General features: G+C 48.7%; 6 non-coding genes across 6 annotated transcripts; all 6 read right to left on the bottom strand.

Moving 5' to 3' along the window:
* Positions 1-2,732: 2,732 nt before the first annotated feature.
* On the bottom strand, positions 2,733-2,805 carry trnar-ccu (transfer RNA arginine (anticodon CCU)). Its single transcript has one exon. It is a non-coding gene; the product is annotated as a tRNA-Arg (tRNA).
* Positions 2,806-3,170: 365 nt separating this feature from the next.
* trnar-ucu (transfer RNA arginine (anticodon UCU)) lies at positions 3,171-3,243 on the bottom strand. Its single transcript has one exon. It is a non-coding gene; the product is annotated as a tRNA-Arg (tRNA).
* Positions 3,244-9,356: 6,113 nt separating this feature from the next.
* Positions 9,357-9,429, bottom strand: trnar-ccu (transfer RNA arginine (anticodon CCU)). The gene has a single exon. It is a non-coding gene; the product is annotated as a tRNA-Arg (tRNA).
* Positions 9,430-19,330: 9,901 nt separating this feature from the next.
* On the bottom strand, positions 19,331-19,403 carry trnar-ccu (transfer RNA arginine (anticodon CCU)). Its single transcript has one exon. It is a non-coding gene; the product is annotated as a tRNA-Arg (tRNA).
* Positions 19,404-22,113: 2,710 nt separating this feature from the next.
* Positions 22,114-22,186, bottom strand: trnar-ccu (transfer RNA arginine (anticodon CCU)). Its single transcript has one exon. It is a non-coding gene; the product is annotated as a tRNA-Arg (tRNA).
* Positions 22,187-22,543: 357 nt separating this feature from the next.
* Positions 22,544-22,616, bottom strand: trnar-ccu (transfer RNA arginine (anticodon CCU)). Its single transcript has one exon. It is a non-coding gene; the product is annotated as a tRNA-Arg (tRNA).
* Between the last annotated feature and the right edge of the window lie 1,613 nt (positions 22,617-24,229).

Here is a 24,229-nt window from a genome sequence, read left to right as displayed (position 1 = left end):
TTCCGAGCTGGGATTCACAAGGGCGGAGATCGGCCGTTTTCACACGGCCTCTGTTCAGAAAAAGGTGCAAGCAAAGAAAATGTTTTGAGAGCTGGTTTGTCGAAAGCTCCATCACTAAAAATGAATAGTCTTAAGGAGTGGGATCTCACTAATGTTTCTGAGCCAGCATTTAATGCAATGACCCTCTCACCGTTCTGATATTGTACGCAGCTCTCCAAACCGGCAGACAATGGGCCGTCTCCCAATGTACATGGTGACTGGGTGAGGTGCTGAGTGCGTAGTGACAGGCATGGAGGAGAAACACTTGCATTTATATAGCACCTTTCATGGCCTCGGGACATCCCACAGCACTTCAATGAAGTACGTTTCAAGTGTAGTCACTTCAAAGTGAAGTTGTAACGACACCAAATAAGGGGGTAGAGTTAATACTGAGGAGGATGGGAGAAAATACAAGAAGGCATCAATAAACTTGCAGAATGGGCTTGTAATTGGCAAATGAATTTCCATATACATTAAGTGTGAGGTGGTACATTTTGGTAGGAAGAATAAAGAGGCCACCTACTCCTTGGAAAATCAGAGTCTAAATGGGGTCGAGGAGCAGAGGGATCTGGGGGTACAGATACACAAATGACTAAAAGTAGCAACGCAGGTTAATAAGGCCATAAAAAGGCAAATCCAGCATTGGGGTTCATTTCTAGAGGGACAGTATTGAAAAGCAGAGAAATTATGTTGAACTTGTATCGAACCTGAGTTGGACCACACTTGGAGTACTGAGAACAGTCCTGGTCTCCATATTATATAAAGGATATATTGAGAATAGACTGATGGGGCAGTAATTGGCCGGATTGGATTTGTCCTGCTTTTTGTGGACAGGACATACCTGGGCAATTTTCCACATTGTCAGGTAAATGCCAGTGATGTAGCTAATTACATTCGATGTAATTCTATGTAATGTAGGAAATGTGGCAGCTAATTTACACACAGCAAGATCCCACAAACAGCAATGAGAGAAATAAACAGGTGATCTGTTTTTTTGTGATTTTGGTTGAGGGATAATTATTGTCCCGGACACTGGGGAGAACTCCCCTGCTCTTCTTAGAAATAGTTCCATGGGTTCTTTTACATCCACCTGAGAGGGCAGACGGGCCATCAGTTTAACGTCTCATGCAAAAGACGGCACCTCCGACAATGCAGCACTCCCCCAGCATTGCACTGGAGTGTCAGCCTGAAGTGGGACTTGAACCCACAACCTTCTGACTGAAACTTTAAGCCAAGGCTGATACATGAATGTTTACCTGATCGGTGTTCCCAGAGACTTGAGCATATAATCTAGGCTGACACTTTAGTGCAGTACTGAGGGAGAGCTGTGCTGTATTTCAGGTCAGGTGTTCTTGAAAAATGACATGATATTATTTTGGAGTTCTCCCCGGTGTCCTGGCCAATATTCAACCTTCAACCAACATCACTAAAATAGATTATCGGGTCATTATCTAATTGTTGCTTGTGGGAACTTGCTGTGCAAATTGGATGCTGCATTTCCGACATGACAACAGTGACTACACTTCAAAATTACTTCATTGGCTGGAAAGCGTTTTGGGACGTCCTGAGGTCATGAAAGGCGCTATATAAATGCAAGTTCTTTTAAAATACGTTTCCTCAAAGTCCTGTTTCTCGGACCAAGGTGGAGATTAATTTGTAGAAGAGTTAGTTATCCTATAATATAAATCAGGGTCTATGTGATCTCCTGGACTAGTTTTGATCACCTGAAGGGGTCAGAGAGGAATTTTCCAGATTTTATTTCCCAAATTGTCCTACATTTATAATCTGTTTTTTCACCTCTCCCAGGGGATTACACGGCTCTGGGTGGGTGGGGAGTATCTGTATCGAGATGCATCGGGCAACACAACTTTATGGGACAGGCTAGATAGACCAGTTGGTCTTTTCCTGTCTGTCACTTTCATTTGCTCGAGTGATTCCCAAACTCATTGCCTTCCCCATTAGGCCACTGGGGTCACAGCTACTACCACAGCCTTTGTGCAATTGGTCATTGCTCTACGCTCTCATAACATTCTACCTGTTCTTGTCGCCACTCACTTTGTTTTTATCAATAAATATATCTGCCAATTCCACACACTTCAGCAATGATTGGTAGCAGTTGTGAACACTTTTGATTTCCTAAAACAGTTCTGGCAAGTGTGGAAGAGAGTTCCGGTCCCTGAATGGTGGGTTGACATCCGGTGGGGTACTCGTGTCTGATGGGAGCAGAGTAACGACCCCCCCATCATATCTATCTGGTGGTCCTGGTAAGGAGTTGCGAGTCAGGGTAACAACTGTTCATGTTAGAATGGACTCTGACACTGAAAAAACCCAGAGCATGACCTGCTGGATGGAAAGCAGTGCAAGAAATGGGTTTCCTCTTGTACTGTTAGGCATGGAAGAGGAGGAGAAGAAGAAGACAGTGTTCGGTAAAATGAGGAAAGGAGGTAAAGGGACATGATTTGCCTGGAAAATGCAGGTGACATTGTTCCCTGAGTATTGGGATGGCGCACAGCTTGGTAGAAGCATCGCATTGGTTTGTGCCACTGGAAAGCAAGTGACAGAGTGAGAAGGGTGCTGGACAGGAACACCCTGGATTGGTTGGTAAGTTAAAAGGAAAGCTCCCTGACTGTCACGGAATGGAGCAATGTTCAGAGAAGGTGTTTTGGCTTTTGCTTCAGAGCCAAAAACTACTTCACCCCAGATGGGACTTGAACCCACAATCCCTGGCTTAGGAGGCCAGTGCCTTATCCATTAGGCCACTGGGGCTGTCTGTAATAGGAGCTTGGTGCTGGCAACTTGCCCCTTTGTCTCTATCAATTCACTTCAAATTTGATGCCTTTTTATGGGCCATCCCTTTCGTTTCATCCACAATCACATTGTATCAGTTCCAAAGATCCCAGCAATGACGTGACAGGATCTGACTTGCTTTTGTGTGTCAGCAATTGGTCCAGTTGAGTGTTGGGCAAAATGTTGATTTTAAGTGAAATGTGGCTTTGTCGATGTTTCCTTGCCCCTCCTGGGGAAAAGTTTCATCAATTTACAGGACACCTCCTGTGATGCAGCTCTTGAAATTTCATTAATGAGGATGAAGAGCTGTTTTTCACAGAATGCAGTTGGTTTAAAATCAACCACACCCCAGATGGGACTTGAACCCACAATCCCTGGCTTAGAAGGCCAGTACCTTATCCATTAGGCCACTGGGGCTGCACTCTATTGGTGTTTGGTTCTTGTGACCTGCCTCTTTGTCTCTATGGATTCACTTCCAAACTTGAGGCCTTTTTCTTCACAATCACATTGGGCCCGATGTCACCAGGGCTGCGGGTTCGCGGCGGTGGGGCGATCGGGCGCGTTACCCACGCGCCCGGTGAAATCAGTCAGGTCACCGCGCGATCGCAGCCCAATTCGATCCACTGACCTGGTCTTCTGGGTTCCCCACTGCTGATCTGCGCGTCGGGCGGGCTGCGCATGCGCAGTAAGATCTGTCAGCTGGAGGAGCTCTATTTAAAGGGGCAGTCCTCCACTGACAGATGCTGCAACAAACAGAAAAAATCACAGCATGGAGCAGTCCAGGGGGAAGGCTGCTCCCAGTTTAATGATGCCTCACTCCAGGTATCAATACATGGGGTGAGGAGGAGGGGGAGGACAGAGATCTTCCCCCCGGCGGGCGGGAGGAAGCGGCCTGCCTCTGCCACCAGGAAGGCCTGGCTCGAGGTGGCAGAGGAGGTCACCAGCACCACCAACATATCGCCCACCTGCATTCAGTGCAGGAGGCGCTCCAATGACCTCAGTAGTTCAGCCAAAGTGAGTACACTTCCCCTTTCCCCTACACTCCGTCTGCCACATCACCGCCCCCACCCCACATCTCCTTCTGCACTGCCAACACTACTCTGTCACATCACCCCTCACGCCCACTCAAACCTCATCCTCATCTTACCTGCACCTACTCACCTCGCCAGTACTCATCCCACCACTACCACTCAACCCAATCCTCATACAATCTCATGGCTCTATCTCATACTCACCCTCTCATGCATCTCTTTTACGGCCAGCCTCACTCAACCTGCCACTACCTGTGCTGCAGCCACAGGGCATGCATCACATATGTGCAGTCGGCAGCGTAAGGCAAACGTGTCATGAGCATGAAGGGGATGCTCAAGGGTGTTTGAGGGTTTGTCATGGTTGTTACTTATATTGAATTTCTGACCAACTCACATTACATATTATATTGGCACCACTACTGCCATGTCTTCGCGAATCTTGTCTGGTCTGTGCAATAATGCCCTTTCCTGAGGATCACTATGAAGACCCACAACTGATGCCACCCATTGTGTCACTGCAGAGTGGGTGTAGGTGTATTTGCAGGGCTCTTTTGTGCAGACGGCTGAGAGACGTCGGCGATGTCCCCGGTTGCACCCTGGAAGGATGCGGAGGAGAGGTTGTTGAGGGCAGTAGTGACTTTGACAGCGACAGGTAAGAAGATGGTGCTCGGGCCAGCCAGGAGTAGCTCGGCATGAAGGAGGCTGCAGATGTCCATGACTACATGTCGAGTGACTCTGAGCCTCCGTGTGCACTGCTGCTCAGAGAGGTCCAGGAGGCTGAGCCTCGGTCTGTGGACCCTGTGTCGAGGGTAGTGCCCTCTGCGACACATCTCTCTCTGCGGTAGCCCTCCCTCCTGCTGTGCAGGTGGATGTGTCACAGCACTCTGTTGTGGAGCACCATGTGTCAGAGGTGGACGGCGTGGATGGCGAGGCTGGTGAGGCTGGCGATGCTGTTCGCCCTCCGAGGAGGTCATGACTGCAGCTACGGCGGCCCCCATCTGCAAGATGTACATCTGGGGGGGTCCGCAAGGTAGGTACATGTGACTGGACCCCGGGGTAAGTGTGCAAGTTGGTGATTTTGATTGTCAGGAGGAGGGTGGTGGAGGCCAAACTTTGTCCCAAGTGACAGAGTGGCCTCCTGCAATGGGTGAGGGTCTCACCCCCCCACCTGTCAAATAGACCTTTGCAGCTGCCACAGGCTGATGGCTGCAACAGGTCCATTTCAACTGGGAGTGTTTTCCCCATTGTGGGAAACAGTCCCAGTTTGCTCTAAAATCCCAACCCTCCTCACATAATCCCTTAATCAGGTCAGTTAATGACCTGAACAAGCGAAATAAATGTCTTCAAGTGGAATCCCGCTGGCTTTAATTGCCTGCGGGATTCCCACCAGCGGGGGCTGCGCACGCACGCCGGCGCGTCAGCAGGGAACCCGGAAGTGCGTTGGTCCCAGGCGGGCTCCGGTCCCACTCCGGGATTTCCCGATTTTCGGGGCCCCCCCGCCAGGACCGCACCCGATAGCGGGTGTTAAAATGATGCCCATTGAGTCAATTCCAAAGATCCCAGCAATGATGTGACAGGATCTGATTTGCTCTTGTGTGTTGGACATTGGAGTATTTTGAATTGGAGCAATGTGATTTGCCCCATGGCTCTCGGACTAAATATGACGATTAGTGAAGAGGAGGGCCCCACTATTACAAATCGTCCAATCAAATTAAAATGAATACAACTAAAAATAAATTAACCAATGATCTGGTTCCTTTCGTTAGTGACACAGTTGCTGTCCTGCGTCGCCCACGAAGGCTTCAAGTGTATTGGTGGAGCCCACGCGATCCCTCTCCAAGGTCACCCGGGTGTGTTGAAGGCCGTGGAACAGCGGCCAGCAGTCAGAACAATCCTCCATGTGGATGCTTCCAGTGGATGGTGGTTTTAGCCTGGCCCAGTAACATCCCCACCAGGGGTTCATCTGATCCGCTCACCCCCCGCCTCTCTCCCCCACCCTGTGCACTGGGTGCCCGAAGACAAGGACTTCAAGGTAACTGAAACTTGAGGCGCGGCCCCTTTAAATAGTGAAACAGGGGTTGCAACCTCCGGTACTGTAAATAAAGATAATGTATATCTTCATCCAACCCACAAAATGGACAAGTGGCCGGGTATCTGTGAAATGGCCGAGGAGAATGTTCATGCAACCCTCTCCACCCCAGGTCTCCAATGGTGCAGAGGAGGAACCCCAAATACAGGGCTTTCCTGAGGGGACACTCGCCTCTGCCGGTGAGCAGGATATTACCCGAGGGCATGTCGGGACGGAAGGCGAGGGAGAGTATGCAGCAGTGACCTGTTCAGGAAATCCCTCCACTCAGAGCAGAATGGGCCCAAGGGAATCTCCGAGAGACGCCTCAATTTGGGTGGCCGAGCTTTCCGAGGGAGGCTTTGGAGCCTCACACCAATGAGCAGCTCCGTCCGAATATGGGTGAAATTCACCGGAATCGCTCCATATGGCTGAGCCTCCTCGACACACTCAACTGAGTCAGGGTCAATTGTGGATTTTAGACCCTCGATGGCTTTTGCTATCGGCCAGATATAATTGTCAGCTCATCGGCTGCTGGAATCCTCATCGAACAGCTTGTCACCTCAAATTTTGACCATTCCAAAGCTCTCCTGGCCGGCCACCCATCTTCCACCCTCCGTAAACTGAAGCTCATCCAAAACTCTGCTGACCGGATCCTAACTCACATCAAGTCCCGTTCTCCCATCACCCCCGTGCGCACTGACCTACATTGGCTCCCGGTCTGGTATCAACTCAATTTTAAAATTCTCATCCTTGTGTACAAATCCCTCCATGGCCTCGCCCCTCCCTATCTCTGTAACCCGTAACCTCCTACCACCCTCTGAGATCTCTGAGCTCCTCCAATCCCTGCCTCTTTCACATCCCCGATTTTAATCGCTCCACCGTTGGTGGCTGTGCCTTCAGCTGCCTCGGCCCCAAGCTCTGGAATTCCCTCCCTAAACCTCTCTGCCTCTCCACCTCTCTCTCCTCCTTTAAGACGCTCCTTAAAACCTACCACTTTGATCAAGCTTTTGATCACCTGTTCTAGTATCTCCTTTTGTGGCTCGGTGTCAATTTTTGTCCAATTACTCTCCTGTGACGACTTTGGGACATTTTACTACAGTAAAGGTGTGATATAAATACAAGGTGTTTTTGTTGTTGATGTTGGAGCAGGTAATAACTCTGACGGTATCCAGCCTGCTGACCCACTGCCCAGTACATCCCAGACTCTGTTTCCCTTCGCAGCAAGGGCTCTCCTCTCCACCACCTTTGTGTCACTGAAACTGATCACGTGTAGATGGGTTTATGGAAGAGTAGCTCAGACAGAATGGCCAATACCTCAGACTGGGCAGAAATCCTGCTGGATCTCAGCAACTCCCTGGATAAGACAGGCAGCTCCTGGAAGGACGTACGTCTTCCTTGCAGTTTTATGAGAACATAAGAACAGAAGAAATAGGAGCAGGAGTGGGCCAATTGGCCCCTCGAGCCTGCTCCGCCATTCAATAAGATCATGGCTGATCTGATCCTCACCTCAAATCTAAATTCATGTCCAATTTCCTGCCCGCTCCCCGTAACCCCTAATTCCCTTTACTTCTAGAAAACTGTCTATTTCTGTTTTAAATTTATTTAATGATGTAGCTTCCACAGCTTCCTGGGGCAGCAAATTCCACAGACCCTCTGAGTGAAGAAGTTTCTCCTCATCTCAGTTTTGAAAGAGCAGCCCCTTATTCTAAGATTATGCCCCCTAGTTCTAGTTTCACCCATCCTTGGGCACATCCTTACCGCATCCACCCGATCAAGCCCCTTCACAATCTTATGTGTTTCAATAAGATCGCCTCTCATTCTTCTGAACTCCAATGAGTAGAGTCCCAATCTACTCAACCTCTCCTCATGTGTCCGCCCCCTCATCCCCGGGATTAACCGAGTGAACCTTCTTTGTACTGCCTCGAGAGCAAGTATGTCTTTTCTTAAGTATGGAGACCAAAACTGTATGCAGTATTCCAGGTGCGGTCTCACCAATACCTCATATAACTGCAGCAATACCTCCCTGTTTTTATATTCTATTCCCTAGCAATAAAAGCCAACATTCCGTTGGCCTTCTTGATCACCTGCTGCACCTGCATACTAACTTTTTGATTTTCTTGCACTGGGACCCCCAGATCCCTTTGTACTGCAGTACTTTCCAGTTTCTCGCCATTATGATGATAACTTGCTCTCTGACTTTTCCTGCCAAACTGCATAACCTCACATTTTCCAATATTGTATTGCATCTGCCAAATAGGCTGCCACGTTTCCTACATTAGAACAGTGACTACACTTCACAATTACTTCTTTGGCTATTAAGCATTTTGGGACGTTCTGAGGTCACGAAAGGTGCTATATAAATGCAAGTTCTTTTCAAAAAGACTTTCCTCCAAGTCCTGTTCCTCGGAAGAGTTAGTTATCCTATAATATAAATCAGGGTCTCTGTGATCTCCTGGACTAGTTTTGATCACCAAAAGGGGTCAGAGAGAAATTTTTGGATTTTATTTCCCAAATTGTCCTACATTTTTAATCTATTTTTTTCACCTCTCCCAGGGGATTACACGGCTCAGGGTGGGTGGGGAGTATCTGTATCGAGAGCAAGGGCAGCACAACTTTATGGGACAGGCAAGATAGACCAGTTGGTCTTTTCCTGTCTGTCACTTTCATTTGCTCGAGTGATTCCCAAACTCATTGCCTTCCCCATTAGGCCACTGGGGTCACAGCTACTACCATAGCCTTTGTGCAATTGGTCATTGCTCTACGCTCTCATAACATTCTACCTGTTCTTGTCGCCACTCACTTTGTTTTTATCAATAAATATATCTGCCAATTCCACACACTTCAGCAATGATTGGTAGCAGTTGTGAACACTTTTGATTTCCTAAAACAGTCCTGGCAAGTGTAGACGAGAGTTCTGGTCCCTGAATGGTGGGTTGACATCCGGTGGGGTACTCGTGTCTGATGGGAGCAGAGTAACGACCCCCCCATCATATCTATCTGGTGGTCCTGGTAAGGAGTTGCGAGTCAGGGTAACAACTGTTCATGTTAGAATGGACTCTGACACTGAAAAAACCCAGAGCATGACCTGCTGGATGGAAAGCAGTGCAAGAAATGGGTTTCCTCTTGTACTGTTAGGCATGGAAGAGGAGGAGAAGAAGAAGACAGTGTTCGGTAAAATGAGGAAAGGAGGTAAAGGGACATTATTTGCCTGGAAAATGCAGGTGACATTGTTCCCTGAGTATTGGGATGGCGCACAGCTTGGTAGAAGCATCGCATTGCCATTGGAAAGCAAGTGACAGAGTGAGAAGGGTGCTGGACAGGAACTCCCTGGATTGGTTGGTAAGTTAAAAGGAAAGCTCCCTGACTGTCATGGAATGCAGCAATGTTCAGAGAAGGTGTTTTGGCTTTTGTTTCAGAGCCAAAAACTGCTCCACCCCAGATGGGACTTGAACCCACAATCCCTGGCTTAGGAGGCCAGTGCCTTATCCATTAGGCCACTGGGGCTGTGTGTAATAGGAGCTTGGTGCTTGCAACTTGCCCCTTAGTCCCTATCTATTCACTGCCAAATTTGATGCCTTTTTATGGGCCATCCCTTTCTTTTCACACACAATCACATTGTATCAGTTCCAAAGATCCCAGCAATGACGTGACAGGATCTGACTTGCTTTTGTGTGTCAGCAATTGGTACAGTTGAGTGTTGGGCAAAATGTTGATTTTAAGTGAAAAGCAAGTGGTTTTGTTGATGTTTCCTTGCCCCTCCTGGGAATAAGTTTCATCAATTCACAGGACACCTCCTGTGATTTTGCTCTTGATCTCTCTGTGTTTCAGCAATGAGGACAAAGAGCTGGTTTTCTCAGATGGGACTTGAACCCACAATCCCTCGCTTAGGAGGCCAGTGCCTTATCCATTAGGCCACTGGGGCTGCACACTATGGGTGTTTGGTGCTTGTGACCTGCCCCTTTGTCTCTATGGATTCACTTCCAAACTTGAGGCCTTTTTGTTCACAATCACATTGTGTCAATTCCAAAGATCCCAGCAATGATGTGACAGGATCTGATTTGCTCTTGTGTGTTGGACATTGGAGTATTTTGAATTGGAGCAATGTGTAGATGGAGAGAAGATGTTTCCACTTGCAGGGGAGCCCGGAGCAAGGGGCCATAAACAAAAGATAGACAGTAATAAATCTAATAGGAACATCCCCACCAGGGGTTCATCTGATCCGCTCACCCCCGCCTCTCTCCCCCACCCTGTGCACTGGGTGCCCGAAGACAAGGACTTCAAGGTAACTAAAACTTGAGGCACGGCCCCTTTAAATAGTGAACCAGGGGTTGCAGCCTCCGGTACTGGAAATAAAGATAATGTATATCTTCATCCAACCCACAAAATGGACAAGTGGCCGGGTATCTGTGAAATGGCCGAGGAGAATGTTCATGCAACCCTCTCCACCCCAGGTCTCCAATGGTGCAGAGGCGGAACCCCAAATACAGGGCTTTCCTGAGGGGACACTCGCCTCTGCCGGCCAGCAGGATATTACCCGAGGGCATGTCGGGACGGAAGGCGAGGGAGAGTATGCAGCAGTGACCTATTCAGGAAATCCCTCCACTCAGAGCAGAATGGGCCCAAGGCAATCTCCGAGAGACGCCTCAATTTGGGTGGCCGAGGTTTCTGAGGGAGGCTTCGGTGCCTCGCGCTGATGAGCAGCTCCGTCCAAATATGGCTGAGATTCCCTGGAATCGCTCCATATGGCTGAGCCTCCTCGACACACTCAACTGAGTCAGGGTCAATTGTGGATTTTAGCACCTGGATGACTTTGGCTACAGGCCAGATGTAATTGTCAGCTCATCGGCTGCTGAAATCCTCATCAAACAGCTTGTCACCTTAAATTTTGACTATTCCAATGCTCTCCTGGCCGGCCTCCCATCTTCCACCCTCCATAAACTGAAGCTCATCCAAAACTCTGCTGACCGTATCCAAACTCACACCAAGTCCCATTCTCCCATCACCCCCGTGCACACTGACCTACATTGGCTCCCGGTCTGGCATCAACTCAATTTTAAAATTCTCATCCTTGTGTACAAATCCCTCCATGACCTCGCCCCTCCCTATCTCTGTTACCTGTAACCTCCTACCACCCTCTGAGATCTCTGAGCTCCTCCAATCCCTGCCTCTTTCACATCCCCGATTTTAATCACTCCACCGTTGGTGGTTGTGCCTTCAGCTGCCTCGGCCCCAAGCTCTGGAATTCCCTCCCTAAACCTCTCTGCCTCTCCACCTCTCTCTCCTCCTTTAAGACGCTCCTTAAAACCTACCACTCTGATCAAGCTTTTGATCACCTGTTCTAGTATCTCCTTTTGTGGCTCGGTGTCAATTTTTGTCTAATTCCACTCCTGTGAAGCTCTTTGGGACATTTTACTACAGTAAAGATGCGATATAAATACAAGGTGTTTTTGTTGTTGACGTTGGAGCAGGTAATAACTCTGACGGTATCCAGCCTGCTGACCCACTGCCCAGTACATCCCAGACTCTGTTTACCTTCACAGCAAGGGCTCTCCTCTCCACCACCTTTGTGTCACTGAAACTGATCACGTGTAGATGGGTTTATGGAAGAGTAGCTCAGACAGAATGGCCAATACCTCAGACTGGGCAGAAATCCTGCTGGATCTCTTAGCAACTCCCTGGATAAGACAGGCAGCTCCTGGAAGGACGTACGTATTCCTTGCAGTTTTATGAAAAAGAGCTGCCTGTCATAATTTAGGCTGTGCGTCTGGCAGAAAAAGATTGTCACCTGCGCACAGCACTTTGGATGAACTTCCATGTGCAGCACCTGAAGGTGGAAAGTTCCAAGCTGGGTGTGGCTGCACGTGAGTCTCAGAACCAGAGCAGAGACCCAGTGTCTCCGACTGAGTTTCCACTGAATCTTGGTGACAAATTCAGGGGGGAGAGATCAAAGTGAGAAACTGGAATCAAAAGATAGTGGTCACCTGTTGGTTTATGACCAATGCACTTCTCCCAATTGATTGTTGTGAAGGATGCAAATACAAATATACAACATCTTTGAAGGTGGCAGGACAAGTGGATAAGGCTATTAAAAAAGCACAGGGGATCCTTGGCTTTATAAATAGAGGCACAGAGTACAAAAGCCAGGAATTTATGCTAAATCTTTATAAATTACTGGTTAGGTCTCAGCTGGAGTATTGTGTTCAATTCTGGGCACCACACTTTAGGAAGGATGTCAAGGCCTTCGAGAGGGTGCAGAGGAGATTTATTAGAATGGTACCAGGGATGAGGGACTTCAGTTATGGGGAGAGACTGGAGAAGCTGGGATTGTTCTCCTTCGAACAGAGAAGGTTAAAGGGAGATTTAATCGAGGTGTTCAAAATAATGAAGGATTTTGATAGAGTGGATCGGGAGAAATTATTTCCACTGGCAGGAGGGTCAGTAACCAGAGGACACAGAGTGAAGATTATTGGCAAAATCTCCAGGGGGGAAATGAGGAGAATTTTTTCACTCAGTGAGTTGTTGTGATCTGGAATGCACGGCCTGAAAGGGTGAAGGAAGCAGATTCAATAATAACTTTCAAAAGGGAATTGGATAAATACTTGAAAAGGAGAAATTTTCAGGTCGACGGGGAATGAACAGGGGAGTTGGACTAGATGGAGAGCTCTTTCAAAGAGCCGGCACAGGCACGATGGGCTGAATGGCCTCCTCCTGTGCTGTATGATTCCATGACACGGCAGAGTTCACCTGCTGGCACTCGTGCATCCTCCGCAAGTCAATGGGATCCCTCACCGTGAGGAGGACATCATCGCCATGAGCTGAAAGGATCGCCTCCACGCCCGGCTTGTACAGAGACAGTCCCAACAATCTGTTGTATAAGAGGTGCAGGAAAGACTCTGTGCAGATCAAATATAACCGGCCTGACATGGGGCCTCCTTGACACATTCCTCTCCCAATCCACAGGTCGGGGGGGCATCAAAGATCCATTAATCTTAATCACACACTCAGCAGTGGCATAAAGAAGTGGGATCCGGGCGACGAAATGTGTCCCAAGCCCCAAAGCCCACAGGGAACCTAACAGATATTGGTGATCCACCCCATCGAGGGCCTTCTCCTGACCACCACCTCGACATCAATCGCAGCATCAACAATTCACCCACCATCCTCCTCCAGGGGGTCGTCCTCGGACATTCCGCTCGCTGCACAGAATGCGTCGCGAGGACCGGCCGCCATAACTGACCCCGCCTCTACCTGGACCCCACCCCCAGGATCGGAGGCAGAGGAGTCTCTCACGGGCTCCTCTGTGGGTTCTGGGCCAGACAGAGAGCGGCAGTCTGGCCCCACCCCCACCCCGCCCCGTCCTTTGGGCAGTGTGACTCAAGCATCAGGCACGGGGGATAAATCCATGCCTGAAGCAAAGCCCGGAGAGAGGGAAAGGGACCGTCCCCTTCACCACCACCGCTGCCCAACCCAGCCAAGGGGGGAAACCTATTTACATCCATGACCAGGTCAAGCACATCCTGGCAGAGGTCAACCAGGGCCAAGGTCGGAACATCTTGACTTCAACACTTTTAAGTCTATCGACTCAAGCACCCTGGGTTCATAGACACAAAACCCTAAGTGAACACACGTCAGCTCTGTGAGATCACTAATGACGGTATCTTGATAAATATCTACCAAGGAAACAGACAAACCCCGAACTTTTCGCGAAGGAACAGTCTGGGGTTTACCGCTCAGCGTAAGAGTGAATTTTTTTTTTATTCGTTCACGGGATGTGGGCATTGCTGCCAAGGCCGGCATTTATTGCCCATCCCTAATTGCCCTTGAGATGGTGGTGGTGAGCCGCCTTCTTGAACCGCTGGAGTCCGTGTGGTGAAGGTTCTCCCACAGTGCTGTTAGGAAGGGAGTTCCAGGATTTTGACCCAATGACGAAGAAGGAATGGCAATATCTATCCAAGTCAGGATGGTATATGCCTTGGGGAGGGGAACGTGCAGGTGGTGTTGTTCCCATGTGCCTGCTGCCCTTGTCCTTCTAGGTGGTAGAGGTCGCGGTTTTGGGAGGGGCTGTCGAAGAAGCCTTGGCGAGTTGCCAAATGAACGTTTAGGATGGTGGATGGGGTGCCAATCAAGCGGGCTGCTTTGTTCTGGATGGTGTTCAGCTTCTTGAGTGTTGTTGGAGCTGCACTCATCCAGGCAAGTGGAGAGTATTCCATCACACTCCTGACTTGTGCCTTGTAGATGGTGGAAAGGCTTTGTGGAGTCAGGAGGTGAGTCACTTGGCGCAGAATACCCAGCCTCTGACCTGCTCTTGTAGCCACAGTATTTCTATGGCTGCTCCAGTTAAGTTTCTGGTCAATGGTGACCCCCAGGATGTTGATGGTGGGGGATTCGGCGATGGTGATGCCATTGAATGTCAAGGGGAGGTGGTTAGATTCTCTCTTGTTGGAGATGGTCATTGCCTGGTATTTGTCTGGCACCAATGTTACTTGCCACTTATCAGCCCAAGCCTGGATGTTGTCCAGATCTTGCTGCATGTGGGCACGGACTGCTTCATTGTCTGAGGGGCTGTGTCAGATTCTCAAATTCACAGATCCCCCAAAACACGGAGAAAAACCCTAAAGAAAAGGACTTTGGACTCTTTTCTAACCATTTCAGGGTGATGAAATGTATTGCGCCTAACAGAGGGTCAAAGGTTCAAGGTCAAAAGGTTCAAGGTCAAAAACCAAGATTTGGTATTTTTTTAAAAAGGCATGTTTGGGCTTGTAAAGGAAAAGGCTGCAACAGGAGTTGGGATCGAGCTCTGTAATAGACGGTTTGAGTATTGGAGTTAATCAAACTGTCTGGGGAACTGTGTGACCTCACTCAGCCCCTATCAGACATTTACATTCAGACAATAGACCCATGGAAGAGCAGTCCCCACCCAAATTACAGGACCCATCCAAAGCAAGCGTAAAACAAATCCAATCACCCCACTCCAAGGAAATCTCAGGCCCAGTCAGGAAACTCGAAACCTGAGCACAATGACTACAATCAAGCAAGAGCTCAACAACTGATGAAACCATCCCGAAACCACTTCACACATTTCATAAACAAGTTACTCTTAATGAGCCCACCAAAACCTTACAATAAACTGGGTCAGATTTGGCGCTCAGATAAGGAGGCTTCAATTAGTATAAGTGAAGGCCCATTTTCTCAAGAAGGCAGTTCAGCCAGGAGTTCGACAGCTCGGAAGACGACAGTTCAACAAGGTGAGGGAGCAACAGAAAGAAGTTCAACAGAGAAGGTCAGCAGCTCTAGAAGCAGGCTGACACACAAGAAGAAACCAGAGCAACAGCCCCAGTGACCATCAGACACCTCGCGGCAACAAGGGCCTTACGAAACAACTATCCGGATATTACCACCAACCAACCGGGTAATATTGAGCCACCGCGACCAAAGAAAACCTACTCGGGAGAAAACCAAAGATCCGCAAAGTTTCCACTCTACGATCTATTCCTGACTTACCTCTGGGTGAATTACTGTCAAGGATTTGTTTGGTGAGCATTATCTCTGGTCCTTTAGAGTCCAACTTAGCTAGTACAGTGGGATTGGGAGGGGTGAGGTATCATTCTACTGTAATTTCCCTCGTGTGTACCGAAGTGTTCCCCATTTTATTAGAGTGTTAAGATTGTTGTGTTGTATTTTCTCTCTTGAATAAAGATCGAAGTTTCTTGCACCAAAACCAGTTGTCTGCTGCACTGTCACAACCCCCAAATAAGTCCAAGGTCCAGAACCCAGGGAGTGGGAGCGATTCGGACCACTCAGAGGTCAGAGGTGAAGCTGACACACACCACCACCCCCGACAAATATTGGGATGGCGCACAGCTTGGCAGAAACATCACATTGGTTTGTGCCACTGGAAAGCAAGTGACAGAGTGAGAAGGGTGCTGGACAGGAACTAGCTTTTTTTTTTATTCGTTCACGGGATGTGGGCGTCGCCGGCAAGGCCGGCATTTATTGCCCATCCCTAATTGCCCTCGAGAAGATGGTGGTGAGCCGCCTTCTTGAACCGCTGCAGTCTGTGTGGTGACGGTTCTCCCACAGTGCTGTTAGGAAGGGAGTTCCAGGATTTTGACCCAGCGACAATGAAGGAACGACGATATATTTCCAAGTCAGGATGGTGTGTGACGTGGAGGGGAACGTGCAGGTGGTGTTGTTCCCATGTGCCTGCTGCTCTTGTCCTTCTAGGTGGTAGAGGTCGTGGGTTTGGGAGGTGCTGTCGAAGAAGCCTTGGCGAGTTGCTGCAGTGCATCCTGTGGATGGTACACACTGCAGCCACAGTGCGCCGGTGGTGAAGGGAGTGAATGTTTAGGGTGGTGGATGGGGTGCCAATCAAGCGGGCTGCTTTATCCTGGATGGTGTCGAGCTTCTTGAGTGTTGTTGAAGCTGCACTCATCCAAGCAAGTGGAGAGTATTCCATCACACTCCTGACTTGTGCCTTGTAGATGGTGGAAAGGCTTTGGGGAGTCAGGAGGTGAGTCACTCGCCGCAGAATAACCAGCCTCTGACCTGCTCTCGTAGCCACAGTATTTATATGGCTGGTCCAGTTAAGTTTCTGGTCAATGGTGACCCCCAGGATGTTGATGGTGGGGGATTCGGCGATGGTAATACCGTTGAATGTCAAAGGGAGGTGGTTAGACTCTCTCTTGTTGGAGATGGTCATTGCCTGGCACTTATCTGGCGCGAATGTTACTTGCCCCTTATGAGCCCAAGCCTGGATGCTGTCCAAGTCTTGCTGCATGCAGGCTCGGACTGCTTCATTATTTGAGGGTTTGCGAATGGAACTGAACACTGTGCAGTCATCAGCGAACATCCCCATTTCTGACCTTATGATGGAGGGAAGGTCATTGATGAAGCAGCTGAAGATGGTTGGGCCTGGGACACTGCCCTGAGGAACTCCTGCAGCAATGCCCTGGGGCTGAGATGATTGGCCCCCAACAACCACTACCATCTTCCTTTGTGCTAGGTATGACTCCAGCCACTGGAGAGTTTTCCCCCTGATTCCCATTGACTTCAATTTTACTAGGGCTCCTTGGTGCCACACTCAGCAAATGCTGCCTTGATGTCAAGGGCAGTCACTCTCACCTCACCTCTGGAATTCAACTCTTTTGTCCATGTTTGGACCAAGGCTGTAATGAGGTCTGGAGCCGAGTGGTCCTGGCGGAACCCAAACTGAGCATCGGTGAGCAGGTTATTGGTGAGTAAGTGCCACTTGATAGCACTGTCGACAACTCCTTCCGTCACTTTGCTGATGATTGAGAGTAGACTGATGGGGCGGTAATTGGCTGGATTGGAATTGTCCTGTTTTTTGTGGACAGGACATACCTGGTCAATTTTCCACATTGTCAGGTAGATGCCAGTGTTGTAGCTGTCCTGGAACAGCTTGGCTTGAGGCGCAGCTAGTTCTGGAGCACAAGTCTTCAGCACTACAGCTGGGATGTTGTCGGGGCCCATAGCCTTTGCTGTATCCAGTGCACTCAGCCGTTTCTTGATATCACGTGGAGTGAATCGAATTGGCCGAAGACTGGATTCCGTGATGGTGGGGATATCGGGAGGAGGCCGAGATGGATCATCCACTCGGCACTTCTGGCTGAAGATGGTTGCAAACGCTTCAGCCTTGTCTTTTGCACTCACGTGCTGGACTCTGCCATCATTGAGGATGGGGATGTTTACAGAGCCTCCTCCTCCCGTTAGTTATTGAATTGTCCACCACCATTACATGACTGGAATGTGACAGGACTGCAGAGCTTTGATCTGATCCGTTGGTTGTGGAATCGCTTAGCTCTGTCGATAGCATGTTGCTTCCGCTGTTTAGCATGCATGTCGTCCTGAATTGTCGCTTCACCAGGTTGGCACCTCATTTTTAGGTACGCCTGGTGCTGCTCCTCTACACTCCTCCTTGAACCAGGGTTGATCCCCTGGTTTGTTGGTAATGGTAGAGTGAGGAATATGCCGAGCCATGAGGTTACAGATTGTGCTGGAATACAATTCTGCTGCTGCTGATGGCCCACAGCGCCTCATGGATGCCCAGTTTTGAGCTGCTAGTTCTGTTCTGAATCTATCCCATTTAGCACGGTGATAGTGCCACACAACGCTGTTGGATGGTGTCCTCAGTGTGAAGATGGGACTTCATCTCCACGAGGACTGTGCGGTGGTCACTCCGACCAATACTGTCATGGACAGATGCATTTGCGACAGGTAGATTGGTGAGGACGAGGTCAAGTAAGTTTTTCCCCTCGTGTTGGATCGCTCACCACCTGCCGCAGGCCCAGTCTCGCAGCTATGTCCTTCAGGACTCGGCCAGTAGTGGAGCAACCGAGCCACTCGTGATGATGGACATTGAAGTCCCCCACCCAGAGTACATTTTGTGCCCTTGCTAACCTCAGTGCTTCTCAACATGGAGGAGGACTGATTCATCAGCTGAGGGAGGACGGTAGGTGGTAATCAGCAGGAGGTTTCCTTCCCCATGTTTGACCTGATGCCATGAGATTTCATGAGGTCCAGAGTCAATGTTGAGGACTCCCAGGGCCACTCCCTCCTGACTATCACTGTACCGCTACCTCTCGTGGGTCAGGACATACCCAGGGATGGTGATGGAAGAGTCTGGGACGTTGGCTGAAAGGTATGATTCTGTGAGTATGGCTATGTCAGGCTGTTGCTTGACTGGTCTGTGGGACAGCTCTCCCAATTTTGGCACAATTCCCCAGATGTTAGTAAGGAGGACCTTGCAGGGTCGACTGGACTTGGTTTGCCGTTGTCGTGTCCGGTGCCTCGTTGTCCGATGCCAGGTGGTCCGTCCGGTTTTATTACGACTTTTCGTCGTGAGATTTTACAACTGAGTGGCTTGATAGGCCATATCAGAGGGCAATTAAGAATCAACCACATTGCTGTGGGTTTGGAGTCACATTTTGGCCAGACCAGGTAAGGACAGCAGGTTTCCTTCCCTAAAGGACATTGGTGAACCAGATGGGTTTTTACAACAATCCGGTAGTTTCATGGCTATCATTACTGATATCTGGAATTAAAATCCTAATATTATTTAATTAATTGAATTTAAATTCGCCAGCTGCCGTGGTGGGATTTGAGCTCATGACTCTGGATTTTAGTTCAGGCATCTGGATTATTCATCTCGTAACATAACCACTACGCTACTGTACCCAGAGGTGGTGGTACAGTGATACACAGTCAGGAGGGAGTGGCCCTGGGAGTCCTCAACATTGACTCTGGACCCCATGAAATCTCATGGCATCAGGTCAAACATGGGCAAGGAAAGCTGGATTGGTTGGGAAGTTGAAAGGAAAGCTCCCTGACTGTCACGGAATGCAGCAATGTTCAGAGAAGACTTTTGTTTCAGAGCCAAAAACTGCTTCACCCCAGATGGGACTTGAACCCACAATCCCTGGCTTAGGAGGCCAGTGCCTTATCCATTAGGCCACTGGGGCTACACACTATTGGATTTTGATGCTTGTGACCTGCCCCTTTGTCTCTATGGATTCACTTCCAAACTTGAGGCCTTTTTATTCACAATCACATTGTGTCAATTCCAAAGATCCCAGCAATGATGTGACAGGATCTGATTTGCTCTTGTGTGTTGGACATTGGAGTATTTTGAATTGGAGCAATGTGTAGATGGAGAGAAGATGTTTCCACTTGCAGGGGAGCCATAAACAAAAGATAGACACTAATAAATCCAATAGAAAATTCAGGATAAATTTCTTTCCCCAGAGAGTGGTTCGAATATGGAACTCACTACCACAAGGAGTAGTTGAGGCGGCTAGTCTCGATACATTTAAGTGTAAACTAGATAAACACATGAGGGAGAAAGGAATAGAAGGATATGCTGATATGGTTAGATGAAGAGAGTGGGAGGAGACTCATGTGGAGCATAAACACCGGCATGGACCTGTTGGGCCGAATGGCCTGTTTCTGTGCTGTACATTCTGTGTAATTCTATGTAATGTAGGAAATGTGGCAGCTAATTTACACACAGCAAGATCCCACAAACAGCAATGAGAGAAATAAATAGATGATTACTTTTGTGGTTTTGGTTGAGGGATAAATATTTTCCTGGACACCGGGGAAACTCCCCTGCTCTTAGAAATAGTGCCGAGGGATCTTTAACATCCACCTGAGAGGGCAAACGGGGCCTCGGTTTAACATCTCATCCAAAAGACGGCACCTCTGACAATGCAGCACTCCCTCAGCACTGCACTGGAGTGTCAGCCTGAAGTGGGACTTGAACCCACAAACTTCTGACTCAACCTTTGATCCAAGGCTGATACATAAAAGTGATCCAGGTTTGTCTGAGAGGCAACCCAACCTGTTGATTCCACCACTCTCCCTGGATTATCTAATGCTGTGTATGTGTTAACTATTTTAATATTGACAATAAGCTAGAGCTGGGTCAATCCCAACTTGACTTCAGCACTTTAAAGACAGCTTGGATTCAAACCACAGAGGCCTGGGAACAAGTCACTGACCCACTCTGCCAGTCACACGGGGAGACCGAAACCGTGGAGGCAAAACTAATCGCTTGGTAAAAATGTCATGTTTTAAAACTTTAACAAAGGATTTAGTGGAATTCAAATCAATTACAAGGCATGTCAAACTGGTTACCAGGGCAATATGGGTCAGAGGTAAGAGGGCAGCCAACACGAAATGATAGAATCTCAATGTCACAGACTGCTGTAAAATCGTTGATCAGAAATAAAAGTCAGTCCCTGAATCAGAAGGTCATGTGTTCAAGTCCCACTCCAGAGACTTGAGCACAGAATCCAGGCTGACACTTTAGTGCAGTACTGAGGGAGAGCTGTGCTGTATTTCAGGTCAGGTGTTTGTGAAAGATCACAGGATATTATTTTGGAGTTGCCCCGGTGTCCTGGACAATAATCAACCCTCAACCAACATCACTAAAACAGATTATCTGATCATTATCCCATTGCTGCTTGTGGGATCTTGCTGTGCACAAATTGGCTGCCGTGTTTCCTACATTACAACAGTGACTACACTTCAAAATGACATCATTGGCTATAAAGTGTTTTGGGACGTCCTGAGGTTGTGAAAGGTGCTATATAAATGCAAGTTCTTTTCAAAAAAAATTTCCTCCAAGTCCTGTTTCTAGGACCAAGGTGGAGATTAATTTGTAGAAGAGTTAGTTATCCTATAATATAAATCAGGGTCTCTGTGATCTCCTCGACGAGTTTTGATCACCAAAAGGGGTCAGAGAGGAATTTTTGGACTTTATTTCCCGAATTGTCCTACATTTTTAATCTGTTTTTTTCACCTCTCCCAGGGGATTACACGGCTCAGGGTGGGTGGGGAGTATCTGTATTGAGATGCATCGGGCAACACAACTTTATGGGACAGGCTAGATAGACCAGTTGGTCTTTTCCTGTCTGTCACTTTCATTTGCTCGAATGACTCCCAAACTCATTGCCTTCCCCATTAGGCCACTGGGGTCACAGCTACTACCACAGCCTTTGTGCAATTGGTCATTGCTCTACGCTCTCATAACATTCTACCTGTTCTTGTCGCCACTCACTTTGTTTTTATCAATAAATATATCTGCCAATTCCACACACTTCAGCAATGATTGGCAGCAGTTGTGAACAGCAGTTGTAGACGAGAGTTCTGGTCCCTGAATGGTGGGCTGACATCCGGTGGGGTACTCGTGTCTGATGGGAGCAGAGTAACGACCCCCCCATCATATCTATCTGGTGGTCCTGGTAAGGAGTTGCGAGTCAGGGTAACAACTATTCATGTTAGAAGGGACTGACACTGAAAAAACCCAGAGCATGACCTGCTGGAGGGAAAGCAGTGCAAGAAATGGGTTTCCTCTTGTACTGTTAGGCATGGAAGAGGAGGAGAAGAAGAAGACAGTGTTCAGTAAAATGAGGAAAGGAGGTAAAGGGACATTATTTGCCTGGAAAATGCAGGTGACATTGTTCCCTGAGTATTGGGATGGCGCACAGCTTGGGAGAAGCATCGCATTGGTTTGTGCCACTGGAAAGCAAGTGACAGAGTGAGAAGGGTGCTGGACAGGAACTCCCTGGATTGGTTGGGAAGTTAAAAGGAAAGTTCCCTGACTGTCATGGAATGGAGCAATGTTTAGAGAAGGTGTTTTGGATTTTGTTTCAGAGCGAAAAACTGCTTCACCCCAGATGGGACTTGAACCCACAATCCCTGGCTTAGGAGGCCAGTGCCTTATCCATTAGGCCACTGGGGCTGTATGTAATAGGAGCTTGTCCCTATCTATTCACTGCCAAACTTGATGCCTTTTTATGGGCCGGCCCTTTCTTTTCACACGCAATCACATTGTATCAGTTCCAAAGATCCCAGCAATGACGTGACAGGATCTGACTTGCTTTTGTGTGTCAGCAATTGGTACAGTTGAGTGTTGGGTAAAATGTTGATTTTATGTGAAAAGCAAGTGGTTTTGTCGATGTTGCCTTGCCCCTCCTGGGGAAAAGTTGCATCCATTCACAGGACACCTCCTGTGATTGAGCTCTTTGATTGCTCTGCATTTCAGCAATGAGGACAAAGAGCTGGTTTTAACAGAATGAAGTTGGTTCAAAACCAAACTCACCCCAGATGGGACTTGAACCCACAATCCCTGGCTTAGGAGGCCAGTGCCTTATCCATTAGGCCACTGGGGCTGCACACTATTTGTGTTTGGTGCTTGTGACCTGCCCCTTTGTCTCTAGGGATTCACTTCCAAACTTGAGGCCTTTTTATTCACAATCACATTGTGTCAATTCCAAAGATCCCAGCAATGATGTGACAGGATCTGATTTGCTCTTGTGTGTTGGACATTGGAGTATTTTGAATTGGAGCAATGTGATTTGCCCCATGGCTCTCGGACTAAATATGACGATTAGTGAAGAGGAGGGCCCCACTATTACAAATCGTCCAATCAAACTAAAATGTCTGCAACTAAAAATAAAATTAACCAATGATCTGGTTCCTTTCGTCAGTGACACAGTTGCTGTCCTGCGTCGCCCACGAAGGCTTCAAGTGTATTGGTGGAGCCCACGCGATCCCTCTCCAAGGTCACCCGGGTGTGTTGAAGGCCGTGGAACAGCGGCCAGCAGTCAGAACAATCCTCCATGTGGATGCTTCCAGTGGATGGTGGTTTTAGCCTGGCCCAGGAACATCCCCACCAGGGGTTCATCTGATCCGCTCACCCCCCGCCTCTCTCCCCCACCCTGTGCACTGGGTGCCCGAAGACAAGGACTTCAAGGTAACTGAAACTTGAGGTGCGGCCCCTTTAAATAGTGAACCAGGGGTTGCAGCCTCCGGTACTGTAAATAAAGATAATGTATATCTTCATCCAACCCACAAAATGGACAAGTGGCCGGGTATCTGTGAAATGGCCGAGGAGAATGTTCATGCAACCCTCTCCACCCCAGGTCTCCAATGGTGCAGAGGAGGAACCCCAAATACAGGGCTTTCCTGAGGGGACACTCGCCTCTGCCGGTGAGCAGGATATTACCCGAGGGCATGTCGGGACGGAAGGCGAGGGAGAGTATGCAGCACTGACCTGTTCAGGAAATCCATTCGATCAGAGCAGAATGGCCCCAAGAGAATCTCCGAGAGATGCCTCAATTTGGGAGGCCGAGTTTCCCGAGGGAGACTCCAGTGCCTCGCACCGATGAGCAGCTCCATCCGAATATTGGTGAAATTCGACGGAATCGCTCCATATGGCTGAGCCTCCTCGACACACTCAACTGAGTCAGGGTCAATTGTGATTTTAGACCCTGAATGGCTTTGGCTACAGGCCAGATGTAATTGTCAGCTCATCGGCTGCTGAAATCCTCATCCATGGCCTCGTCACATCTCATCTTGATTATTCCAATGCTCTCCTGGCCGGCTTCCCATCTTCCACACTCCATAAACTGAAGGTCATCCAAAACTCTGCTGACCGTATCAAAACACACACCAAGTCCCGTTCTCCCATCACCCTGTGCACACTGACCGACATTGGCTCCCGGTCCAGCAACACCTCGATTTTAAAATTCTCATCCTTGTGCACAAATCCCTCCATGACCTCGCCCCTCCCTATCTCTGTTACCTGTAACCTCCTACCACCCTCTGAGATCTCTGAGCTCCTCCAATCCCTGCCTCTTTCACATCCCCGATTTTAATCACTCCACCGTTGGCGGCTGTGCCTTCAGCTGCCTCGGCCCCAAGCTCTGGAATTCCCACCCTCAACCTCTCTGCCTCTCCACCTCTCTCTCCTCCTTTAAGACGCTCCTTAAAACCTACCACT

This window comes from Heptranchias perlo, chromosome 11 (assembly GCF_035084215.1).
Source record: "Heptranchias perlo isolate sHepPer1 chromosome 11, sHepPer1.hap1, whole genome shotgun sequence".
Lineage (NCBI taxonomy): Eukaryota > Metazoa > Chordata > Chondrichthyes > Hexanchiformes > Hexanchidae > Heptranchias > Heptranchias perlo.
Note: the sequence above shows the minus strand (reverse complement) of the source record. Positions and strands in the feature narration are given on the sequence as shown.